Raw genomic sequence first — 12,600 nt, forward strand, 5'->3', positions numbered from 1 at the left:
TGTACAAAACACCAGTGAGGTCTCCAAAGGAACAACACTGGGCATAACTCTGGTTGTCTATTTTCAAGAAAGAAGAGCCTGCCTAGAAGAGCTGCAGACAAGGGTTATGGGCACGATGAGGGGAATGCAGAGAAGGCTGAAAGAGTATAATGAACTGAAAGCCAAAATGGGTGCTGACTGTTCTCAATGAATGCACTGGGGTGTAAACAACAGGGACAAGAGCTGTTCATGCTAAAGAACAATGATGGTGCCAGAACAGATGGGTATAAGCATTCCTTCAGGGAATACTCTTCCAGGAGTGAGAGTGGGGCAAGAAACCCAGATGGTTTCAAGACAGACATGAATATGTTTCTGAAAGATCATGTGTTGTCACAGGAGGTCCTTCCAGTCCATCCTGAAAGACTGTGCTTTATCCTGTGTCCAACCTTCTCTACAGAGGATTGGCTTCCAAAGCCTGGAGCTACAGATCCTGTTCTCTGATGCCCTAAGGCCTGGTTGTGCCACTTAAGTAGCACAAACAGTCCCCTGGAGCCCCCTCAGCATTCAGAACATGCCAGCTGTCTGCCTCAGGCTATATATTTTTTTTTTTAATTGAGTTTCAGCTGAAATGGCCCAGCCATTTCCAAGAACAATCTTGGGAAATATGCTGTTGGTCCATGTTAGAAAAAGCTGTTTTACTGTGAAGCACTAGTACTGCTATGATTCGGACCCAAAACCAGAAATGCAGATGAATGAGGTGGTGTGCTGGATTCAGAGAATTGCCCTTTGCCAACCCTATGAAAACCCAGGGTTGGCAAGTTCATAGGGTTGGCAAAGTCAACCCTATGAACTTTAGATGCTTGTAACTTGTCTAAAATCCAGACAAGTTACAAGCAACTAAAAAGTCTCGGTTTGCACGTGCTCACTGCAAACTTGGTGGAGTTTGGCAACTAAATTTTCTGAACGTTCGGTCAGTGCTGAGCATGCACCGTCCTGAGACTCTGGGTGCTGAAAGAAGGCCTCTATTGAGAACTCCATGCTCTGCCTGTTGGCAGCCTGGCAGCACAAAAAAAGGACCAGCCTGATCTGAATGCAGTAGCTGGAGGGAGGCAGAAGGGTGGTCTAAGCAGGAGAACAGGGAGGCAGAGGACAGGGGAGGTAGGAACAAACTAGAATAGAGGGACAGAAGTGGACAGAAAGGAATGAAAGGAACATGTACAGAGAAAAGCAGAAGCCATGGACAGCCAGAGGTAGACACAGGCAGGTGTTAAGGACAGGGGCAGGGGCAGGGACAGGAGGGAAGGAAGATAGAAGCTGGTAAGCAGAAGGTACACGGACCAGAGAATGGAGCAGGCAATAACAGTGGGTGAAGGTGGATGATGGATCTGCTGGGGATGGATGAGAGTGAGCAAAGTAAAAGCAGAGGAAGGGGAGGCTGTTGAGCCTGGGGTGGAAAGATCTGTAACAAACCTAACATTCCTTTGTTGTGCAGCACATACTTATGAAACCACTGTCAAATGGTTACCCTCACCTCCCTCCAGTGGCATATCCACACTTCAGCTGCTACCAGTCATACTATATGAGCTAAATCTTTAAAGGCTTGTCCTGTAGCTTTAAAGATCCTGACTCTACTTACCACACAAGTGGGAATCAATATAGTTGTACAGGAAAAAACTCTCCTCATTCTTAGGGTTTTAAAAATGTAGGACATTACATTCAACACCTTACATTAAAAGAATCATAAGGTTATAAAATCCCTCAAATGTGAAATGCCAGTCTTTGTCTCCAATGAACCCTTTACCTCTGCCCGTCATGGAAATGCCTTGTTTACAATCTTTAACTGAATTTTCCAGGGACTCCCACCTCTCAGTGCACACACTAGACCTGCTCTGCAGATAAATTAGAGCTGTGTTGTGAAGGAGGAAGTTTTCAGTAGGACACTGCCTCATACACTGTATAAATTGTGTAGGGAGTGAGGCAGGGGATGGGCAGAAAGGACAGTATCATGCTGTTGAATGCAACTGAATCCTGCCTTGGGTAACTGGATACTATTCCTGCCTCTACCAGAGAGATTCTATGTGATACTGGGGTAAGTCACGTAAACAAAAACTTTCCCAGGTGACCACTGTGTGTTTATTGTTTCATAGTATAAACCTTGAGACTTCCAGGCTCCAAGCTGCAGAAGTGCCAAGTACTTGCAACTGCAGTGGTGTGGTCAAGAGAGCTGTGTTCTCAACAGACAAAGTGCTCTAACATGCCAAGTCTTTAATAAACGGGCTTTGGGCACCTCTAATTGTGCATCCAGAATTACCTGATGATCTTAGTACTTTTGGCTTTAATCTCCGAGCATAAAATGGGAAGAATACATCAACCGCACCTCACAAGGATGCTGTGAAAATACATGAACCTCTGTAAAGAACAAAAAAATTACAGTGAGGAATGAACAATTCTTTCTTCAGTCACAAGGGCTGTGTGGTGGGCAGGGAACAGCACTGAAACCACACAGTGTAAAATGGGAAAAAAAGGAATACTAACTAGTACCCGTTCAGTGAGCACCATCTACTCTGTGCACTGAATGAAGCAAAGTCTGGTGGAAAATATAGTATATGATCATGTAATTAAGGACCACATCATCATGCATTCACACAAAGGGACTGAGCCAAGGGGGCATGGGAACCTATTCTGACATTTCCTAGTATTGGGTACTTGACTTTGGATATAAATAAATAAAGATTCTTTTAGATAATTTTGGAATCTTACACGCTGTCATTGAACATAAATTGAAAAGAGCTCCTGAGGGAGCCGAGGGTGGGAGCTCTGCTATGCAACTTTGGGCAAGTCATTTCACCTGGCCTCAGCTTTCTACTGCAACATGGCCGCAAAGAGCATTTGCAGGAATATGACAGTTTAATGCACTGCTTTGCAATCCTGGCATGGAAGCACAATGCAGTATACGTGGATGGCAGGGAAATCTGATTCGGAGGCATGTCACACTTACAGGCACATAGGAAATATGGAAGGGGCACAGTAGGATGGGAAAAGCTGTGCAGCTCCGTCTCTGTATCCTTGCTCACAGGACTCCATTATGCTGCGGCTCCCAGCTGTGTTCCTGTGCAGCAGGGATATTACTTCTCTGTTAGCTGGGTGGGAAGCCTGACCATTAGCCGCCCTATCTACCCTCAGCAGCGCTCTCACTTTCTTTCTCTCCACTGCTTTGCTCTGTCCACCCCTATGCTTCCTCCCCTCCCAGCATTCAGCACAGCTCCAGCCACCCCAGGCTAACCAGGGTTGAGCTCTGCCTCTTTGTCCACTTCTCCTCTCCAATATGCTTCAGCAGGATTTCTTTTGCTGGCACGTGTGTTCTCTCTGCACAGAGTGAGGTTGTGAAAGTGCTGCTAATGTGGGCAGCATGCTCAACTCACTACTTGACCCCCTGTGCTGCAGGGAAAAGGAAGGGACACCCCTTATCATGCTGTGGAATGGATAGAAGGCATGTGATTTTCTTACCCTCAGGCTGCCCTTGTTGCCATGGCACAGGTCACACGCTAGCCTATTACTACAAGAGATTATGGGGTGACAGATTTTGAAATAAGATACGAAGCCAACCGCTCATGCAGCCCATCAGAGTCCAATTCAGGAGCTCAGGATAGCTTGAGGTATTGGCTAGGAGCTAAGGAACTTAACTAAGGGATTTTGCACCCCTGGATCAATGGTTTGGATTAGCCCAACTGTGGGCATCATAGTGGTCCCTGGCTGCACCCAACCCACAGGCCTACCCAACACTGGGGAGCTGGAGAGAAGGCAAGAATTGGAGGAGGCCCTCACCCAGCCTGCCAGTCAGGTCAGGGTGGTATGGGAGAGCTGGCCTGTTACTGCCATGCCCCATCTGTTCTGGGAGGTCTCCAGGGCTGTCAGGCCAGTGTCCTCGGTGTTATTTAAGGAATGCCTGGTTTAGGAAGCTGGGCTTTGTTCTGTGATGTCCACTGACACCGCTCTATCTACGCAGCTAACCCCCCAGCAGTTCAGCTCTGGCATCCAGGGGTCAGCGAGGTGTCTGGTCCTGTCTCTTCCACACATTCACAGAGGAGCGGTGCTGAAAGGGACCGCACAGCTCAGTTAGTCCACCCCCAGCTTGAGGCCACATCATCCCTATCCAAACCATCCTGTCCAGTCCGTGATCTGACCTCTGCTCAACCCTGCCACCACACAAACCTAGCACCCCGACCTGCCGCTCGGCCCTCACCCTGCACCTCCAGGCAGCTTTCCAGCTGGGCTCCCTACGGCAGCACCGCCCGGATCGCGGCGCAGCCCCGGGACTGCTGGGGCGGGCCGGGCCCCTCCCCTTGGCTCGGCTCGGCCTCTCGCCTCCTGCGCGACCTCGGGTCTCGCCCCGGCCCCGCGCTTCCCCACGCGACGCGACGTCACTCCCTGCGTCACGCCGAGGTCAGGGCATCACGTCATAGATGCAGAAACAGCGGTGCCCGGGAAGCGGGGATCGGGCCCCGGGCGTGGGAAACCCGGGCGGCGTCACCCCGCGGGGCTTCCTGTCCGGCGAGGGAGCGACCCCCCCGCCGGCACCCACGCGCGACTCGAGGTCGTGGCCGGGCCAGTGCCGACCGAGGCCGCTGCTTCAGCACCCCCACAACACGTGTCTCCGCGTGACGTTGTCCGGGGCTGTGACGTCTCTGCTGCTTTTGCCGCCGGCGCCAAGATTTGGGGGGCCCAAACGGCGACGCCGCCCGGCGCCCCCACCTCCGTGCGAGGGGCTGGACGGGGCAGCCGGGGGAGCCCAGCCCCCACCCCCGCCCGCGGGGCGGCGCGGCCGAGAGGAGCCGCCGGGCGCCCCGCGCGCTCTAACCACTAGGTGCGAGGGCCGCAGGGACCTGCCCGGCTCCCGCCCCTTCCGTGGGCGCCGCTCCCGGTGCCCTGCCCTGCGGCCGCGCTGCGGGAGCCGGATTCCTGCCAGGATTTCTTGGGGGCCGGGCTGGGCTGGACCCGCGTTGCGCGCCGCTGCCGGGCCGGGCCGGGCCGGGCCTGCCTCCGCAGCCCGTGCGAGCGCTGCCCCGGGCGGGGCGGGGCGGGGCGGGAGGCATGCGCTCAGCTCCCTGGGCCCGCCTCGGCCTTGAAATGGAGAATTTGTCTGAAACTGATCGGAGCTGGTCAATTTCAGACAGCTCCGCAGGGCTGCGATAAATCACGCCGGGAAGCGGCACCCCCCGCGCAGGCCCCCGCCCCTCGCGCAGGCGGTCACCTCTGAGTCGCAGCCGGCCCCCGCGAGCCCGCAAACAAAAAACGCAAAAAACCAGCCCGGGGAGGTGGGGAAAGACGCTCCGATCTCCCCGCAGCGCCGCTCACTTCGCATCGGCAGCCGCCTCCCCGGCCGCGGGGCTGCAGCCTGGGAGGAGAGGGAGAGGCTGCCCCCTCCGCACACCCCTCCTTCCCCGAGCCGGAGAGACACGCATCCAGCACTAGAGGCGACTGCTACATCCCCGCGTCTCCAGAGCTGCAGATGTGGCGGAGCGGCGAAGAGTCCTGCTGGGGGTGTGCGAGGAAAACCAGCTCTTTCTTCTTTCAGACGAGATCTCCATCTGCTTTCGCTCCTGGATCCCGGTGCAAAGCTGCCCTCCCTGCTCCGCCGATTTACCGGGGGCCGTGAACATTGCGCGGCGATCCTCCGGTCCCCCTCTCCCCACCGGCCGCCCCCCAATATCTTAACGCCGGGGGCAAGCAGGCACACGGGCACGCACAAAGCGGCAAGGAGAAGCGCCTCGCCTGCCTGCTGCCACCCCCGAAGGAAAGGTAAGGAAAACTGCTTAATATTCAGGGCATTCGCTGTGTGATATTTCCAACTCTTTGTCACGCTGTTTTCCCTTTTTGTCTGGCGGGGACAGGAGTGGCTCCCCCCGTGCAGACCGCCACACGTTTCTCCTGGCTGGTTGCAGATTTCTCTCCTGTCCGGTCCCACCCCCCCAGCCCCAGGGCTCTTGGAGTGAGAAATTGTGGTACGGATTGTTTTGGCTAGTGCCATTGGGGGGGGGGGGGGGAGGGCGGCGGGCAGGTTATGGCATTTGTCTGGTGTTTCTGTAGGTGCCATTCACCTTGGGCTGTTGTGCCAATCTCGGGTCTTTCCCTCTCGGTGGTTTTTCCTTTATGTTATTTTATAAATGTAAAACAGAAAACTTCAGCGTGAAAGTTCAGCCTCTCCCTTGGGCTGACATATTTGCACGCAAAGCTTAATTGCAGCTGGCTTTTATATAGAGGGGGTTTATACTGAACTGCACCAGGAAGTTAATTGGGTGTCATGGAAATATATGACGGGGAAGCCAGCACTTTTTAGGAAGGGCAGGTTTTAAAGACACCCCCCTTTTTGTGAGTAACCCACAAACAAATAAACCCATCATTTCAAAGCCAAGTCTGAGTGTCCAGGGCTGTTTGAGCTGAGGAGGGAGTCTCCCTCCAATGAACCTGCCTCTCTTTTGCTCTTGGAACCAGAAAGGAAATTTTTCTCCCTTTTTCTGACAACAAGGACTGAGCAATTCAGCAGCACTCAAAACAATTCAGGGCAATGTTAATAAATGGTGATAAATAGAGGCTTCAGTCAGCCAAAGATTTAGAGTAAGGCCCTTGGCTGCAGCATTTAAAAGGGAGCGTTCAGTTGCCATTGTATGGGGAGACAAGAGATTGCAAAGAGGAGGGATGTCAGAGGTCCCTGCAGGGGCTTCCCTAGGTTTGTGCATCAGGAACTTAGTTTCTTAGCTGGTCTAGAGCCAGTATTGAGCCTTAGAGTTATTCTTATCTCACTACAGTGCTGTGACTATGTGAGGTTCTTCACATGCAGAGATGTACCTACCTCAAAACACTTGAAGTCAACGCTGGTCTGAAAATCACTTGATTAGCTGCAGGAGCAAGCTGCTGCTGCCGGCAAGGGCTTGTGTCCCAGGAATGAAAATGGAGGTTGCCCTTCAGGGTGAGATAAAGCTGGGCTGTCACTGCCTGCCTGGCACCTGTTGGCATTTGGAATTGTCAGTGGATTTTGGGCTGAGGAGGGAGCCTGGCCCTGCCCTTCCAGTGGGTTCCTTTGATGCCGACTGTGAGGGTAGTGACAGCTAGTTTGGATGAGCAGTGCTTGTTCATGTTCTAGCAACAGATTGGATCTGAGGCCAATGGGCTGCGTGCTCCTCCTCTTTCAGATGAAGGCACTGAACACTGAGCAAGAGGGCAGCAAGGGAGCGTTCATAAAGGGATCCCAGGCATTTCTGTGCTAGACATCAATAGTTGTTGGTGATATGGGCAGATTCAGTGTTGCAGTTCAGGAATTCACATGACAGCTGTTCAGGTGCAACTGGGGCAGGTGCTTATATAGGTTGGTGCAGGGTGCATTGCAGTAGCAAAGTCTGTACTAATAGGGACTCTCTGCCTGATTCTGCAGTTAATGAAGATCATGGGCTGTGAACGTATCTGGTGTCTCAAGCTAAGCAGAGCCAGGCCTGGCTGATGTTTAGATGGGTGACCTCCAACAGAGGGGATTAGTGTATTGCTGGCAACCAGGTTGCTGCCTTGGTAGGGGAGCTTTTACCTCTTGAGTCAGAATGAACCATTGCCCAGCCTGGTGTAAGGCAGCACTGTGTAGCTAGAGGTGCCTTTTGTTTGTTTTTCGGTAAAACCTGGAGCCTGATGATTTGTGGTCATTTGATCCCATGGCAATTTGCACAGCAGAACGGGTGTCCTGGCCATGAGCCAACTTGGGTAACTACATCCTGCTGATTTAAATTCACCCATCAGTTTCGATGGCATGCAGTGTTCTTCTCCACTCCCTCCAGCTGGAGTGTTGCTGTGCCCTATTCAATGACTCTTGTGTTCTACTCCAGAGGTGACAGCATTTCAGTGGTGGGTGATGTGATTTGAGCAGGCCCATGTTATTGTGGAGACGACTGTAGCAAGGGACTCCATCCTTCAGGCTCTTCTGAGGTTCATGTTTCAAGCTGGGCTGAAATCCCTTCCCGTGACTGACTTCAGGCTCCAAACAGAACGCAGGAAGGCTGCAGAAGACGGCTGAATTTTCCATGATCTTTTTAATGTCAAATATTGATTAATTTTTACTGAAAAATGAACTTTTTTGACATCTTGCCATGGCAGTCTCTCTCTCTCTTGTTAAAAAAAGACAGTCTGAAAGCCTCAGACTTCACCCCCTTGCGCTCCCACCCATTCTCAACACGTACCACAGAAAAGCCATTTTAGAGCATCCACAATTTAAATGCAGCAAGCAATAAGTCATAACTTATGGCCACACATGGCTCCTGAGCCCTCTAGTCCAGCCCCGGGTTCTCTGGCCCTCCCACTAACCCTGTTAAGCTTTGGTTATTTATTTTTAATGAGTTTCATAAGAATAAATGGGAATAGCAGCTTCTGGCAGGCAAGGAGGATGGAGGGGCAGTGTGGGGTACAGTCCTGGCTCGGGTGTAGGGCTAGGCAGCAGAGCTGGAGACAGCTGTGCTGTGGGAGCCAAGAAGACAGGAAGACTTCTTAACCAAGCCAAACTCCTCCTCCTCAGCCCCACTCCCAAGTTTTCGGCCTGCCCTGCCCTGCCCCCCCCACACACTTCACTTCCCCAATTAGGTCTCCTCATGTTCCTCACCCCAGTCCACTTCTAACACTGATGAATATAGACACTAATAGAGCTCAAAGTGATCCCTCCCTACAGGCATAATCACTTTCTTTTTACAAATCCAAGGACATTTCCTTACACATCCATCCCCAGCCAAGCTGTAGGTACCTAGGACAAGTCCATTCACTCCCTATCTCTGGCACAGGGCCCTGCCTCGTAGGAGTGTCATGTGAGAATTGTAGAAAAGAAGAGCTAGAAGGGACCTGCAGATGTTACTTAGTACAGCCCCCCTGCTGGAGGCAGGATCATCCCTAACCAAACCATCCTGTACAAGTCCTTGTTTTGTATTCTGAAACTACACTGTTAACTATCACACAACTACAAGGTGTATTGCCCAAAGAAATTAAAAGCACCCTAGCCTGCCCCAGATAAAGCAAGGGGATGAGGGCTGTCAGGGTCCTGCTGCTAGAGTTGCTAAAATGCACTGAAGAGATCCAAGGAGGGTAGAGTCCATTCATGATTGAGTGTTTGTGCACTGTCATGAGGGTCAGATAGAGACAGAGAGAAACACTCCCCTCAATGCATTAGTTAAACAGTGAGTCAGTCACCACTTGAGCCACTATTCACACATCCACTGCTCTCAGCTCATGGACCTACCACCTAGAGGCTTCCACATTTCCCTGCACACTCCCTTCCAGCCTCAACCTCCAACCAGTCCCAGTGCACACAATCGTCCTTGCATACTGAACCAGCCCCCTGCTTCCTTCCTTGACTAGTAGCATGTTTACAACTAAAAGTAAGTTGTTGGAGAGCATGTGCTCTTCTAGCAGGGGTCAGAACTCAGGTTGCACATGTGATTGTGAAGAACTCCATACATGTGGGTGTGTTGGGACTGATGGGATCTGGGGGCCAGCTGGTGAGGTGGGGATACATGTGCATAGCATGATGTTGGGGGTGAGGCTGGTAGGGATGTTCATGTTGGCTTTAAGTAGTGATTCCTTGGGTGATAAGTGACTGTGTTGCTTGAAAGGGTATTTTGGCAAGATTCACTGTAAATTATTGATAATTCTTGGTGGGGCAAGTAGTCTAAGAGAACAGGAACACAAGAGTAAGTGATATGATGAAAGAGTTTTATGGATGGCACAAGTGTTGGATAGCCAGGCTATTTTTGAACAGTTCATATAGGACATCCCAGATGTGTGCTGATACTTTATATATCACACTGCATACTACTCTGTTCTGTGTAGGCCATGCACATTACAAGAACATGTTCTAGAGGTCATGTCATTTGTGCTGGTGCTCTTCCTTGATTTCTTCCACCTCCAAAGCCAAGTGCCTTGGTTATGAGGAGTCCATTTGTGCAGGACTTGGGGAGAGAGAGAGAGAGGAATGTTCTGTTACTATAAAGTGATCTCAAACAGCTTTCCTGGCCATAAGGTGGTCACATGCAACAATTGGCCATTCTGGGCCTATCTTGGTGTAATTAAGGTGAGACTCCTACTTTGGAGGGAAAGAAGAAACCTTTCTTCAGCAGCAAAATTCAGAAAAAATAAGAAAACTGGTAGCTCTTCAGACATGCTCAGAGCTTAGGGATCTCTCTCAAGTCCTAGTGGTAATGGAGGAGAAGGCAGAGCTGGTAGAGGTCAGGGTGTATGGGCCATTTGGCTCCTCAGCACTCATCTCCAGGATGTCATGTAGTATTGTCTTGTGCTGATATCCCAGCAAAGAGCTGCAGCTCGGGAAATGTCAGGTGATGGGGATGGATTTTGGGGCAGGGGAACCATTTGTCCATGTTGTTAAACTCGTTGCCCATTGTTTCTTTATACCTGGGCTAGCTCCATGTCTAGATCTTGTGACACCTGAGACTGAACCCCCAGTTGTGCTGCAAACACAACAGGCGTGCTCTTCCAAGGCTCTGGGCAGCAGCCTCCTTCTCATGGGGCAGCATTCCAGAGCCTCATGATTTGTAAAGTCTTTTTCATGAGCAGGTCCTCAAGCTGCCTAACTGAGGAGAAGGAAGCAGACCCTGAGCTATCCCTACATCCTGTCCCATTGCCAGATGGACACCTCAGACCCACTGACCTCAGCCCTATGTACCCTGTCTCCTGCTGCTGTTGGTGTTGCAATTGTGGCTGGTTTGCTTTGCTTTCTGTACACTGCATCATGAACCCCATTTCTACCGTACAGGTCACCCTAAGCCATATCTCCTTCCACCAGCCTACCTGGCAGGGAGACAAACTGATTTGCCCTTGACTCTGCCCAATACCTGAATGGGGCCAGATCTTTGCAGCAGGTGCCCCCCTCTATACTGTTTCACCTCTGTTCCTGTCCTCTGCAGTGAGCATTCAGTAGTTGCTGCCTGGGGGCAAATACCTAGCACTGGATCTCTGTGCATTGTGTCCATTGTATTGTTCCTTCCCCAGAAAAAATGCTAAGGGGAAACAAACCCAAATGTAGAAAGTCCTGCAGAGCCCCTCTGCCTAGCCTACGACCTATGTAACTGAGACAGTAGGAGCAAATAGGTTGCCCTACCATTGGTAAAGCACAATCCCAGCCATGCATGCAGCTAAAATGGCAGGCAGCAGGAGGGGCAGGACACACTACAGCCCCTGTTAAAGGCAACCCTTTCATGAGTGATGGGCAGGCAGAGAGGGGTGTTTGGCAGTGTGCCCTCCTGCCAGACGTTCTACTCTGAAATGGCTGCTGGTGTCTTGCTAACACTCCCACTTGAGAAGAGAGAGGAGGGAAAGGCACAGAGCTAATCCCAGGCCCTCACTGTAGATGCAGCCTGGGGTTATTGACAGGCCTGGTTCCTTTTTCCACCATTCTTTAGCATGTGTGAGACTGTCATGGAGTGAATGTGGGTGCCAGCAGGAATTAGCTGCAGGACTAATGGGCCCAGTTCTCATTCCAAAATACAGCTTCAAACCCCAGAGGAAGAAGCCTGAACTCCCCCAGGCTGGCACAGGACTTCCTCCAGTGAAGAAACCCACAACCTGAGGGAACCTCCTCTTTGTCCCTGGTGGGAGGCCCTGAGGAAGGCTCCTTGCCCTGAGCTCTCCTTCCTGTGCAGCCCAAGGGAGAATCCTCCCCCATGTGAACCTGCCGTAGGCTGTCTTGTATTTTCATCCCTGAGGGATCTCCCTCCCTCCCCCATCAGACTCCAGCACAGGCTCTGTCCTATTCCCAGAGCCAAAGGAGCCCTTTCCCAGCCCAGCAGCTGTTTCCTATTCTAATCCCAGGTACAGTGGTCTTGGTTGTGCCCATCCAAGGTGCTTTATAAACTGAAGTATGGATTGCCACTCCCATCCTTGCCCATGGCCCTGCCTGGAGCTCTGTGCATTCATTACCAGCAGGGGGGCATTAACTGGCTAGCACTAAACATCCGAGCTTCTTACAGATCCAGCCATGGGAGCATCAGCATAACAAGCAGCCTCTGGGGCACCTCAGGGCTGAGCTTCTAGGCACTGGTGGAGCTGCCTGTGAAAGACTGAGCCCCAGGCACATCCCCAGGGCAGCCTACTGAGAAGTAAAGGGGCAGGGAGCTCTTGGACCTCCTATTACTCTTGCCAGTGCCTCTGCAGACAGCAGCCTCGGGCGCCATTGAACTTGTACAAGGCTCTTTTGTTTTAGTCATATTTTGCTGTTTGGGGCCAAACTCTGCCCAGCAGCTGAACCGAGCACATTTGGCTGTAGCGCAGCAACTCAGGCCTAGGGGCTGTAGAGTGCCCTCACTATGCAATACATTGATTCCCTAGCTCATCTCCCCCCTCCTGCCCCCTCCCCCACCACTCAAGTGCTAGAGCTGGCCCCCTCAATCCTCCCAGCATAATACAACCTTCTGGCCCAGATCTAATTGGAGGGGAGGGCTTGTGCCTGACTGTTGCTCAGCCTGTCCATGTAGGACCCTTCCTCCTGGCTCCAGGGGGAGAATGTGGGTCTGCGGTGTATGTCTTGGTGCAGGAGGTTAGGTCAGTATGGGGCATTAATCCCAGTTCTTTGTGTTACAGTAGTGT

The 12,600-nt window shown here is 51.8% G+C and overlaps 1 protein-coding gene across 2 annotated transcripts in view; it reads left to right on the plus strand.

Annotated features, from left to right (window-relative positions):
* Positions 1-4,956: 4,956 nt before the first annotated feature.
* GLIS2 (GLIS family zinc finger 2) overlaps positions 4,957-12,600 on the plus strand; it is a 46,058-nt gene continuing 38,414 nt past the window's right edge. For both annotated transcript variants that reach the window (XM_090024449.1, XM_090024450.1), the window contains exon 1: positions 4,957-5,778. The gene's annotated coding sequence lies outside the window, so the exon portion shown is untranslated. The remainder of the gene's footprint in view (positions 5,779-12,600) is intronic.

Source organism: Crocodylus siamensis, chromosome 12 (genome assembly GCF_052110815.1).
Source record: "Crocodylus siamensis isolate JL-2025a chromosome 12, ASM5211081v1, whole genome shotgun sequence".
NCBI classification, from domain to species: Eukaryota; Metazoa; Chordata; order Crocodylia; family Crocodylidae; genus Crocodylus; species Crocodylus siamensis.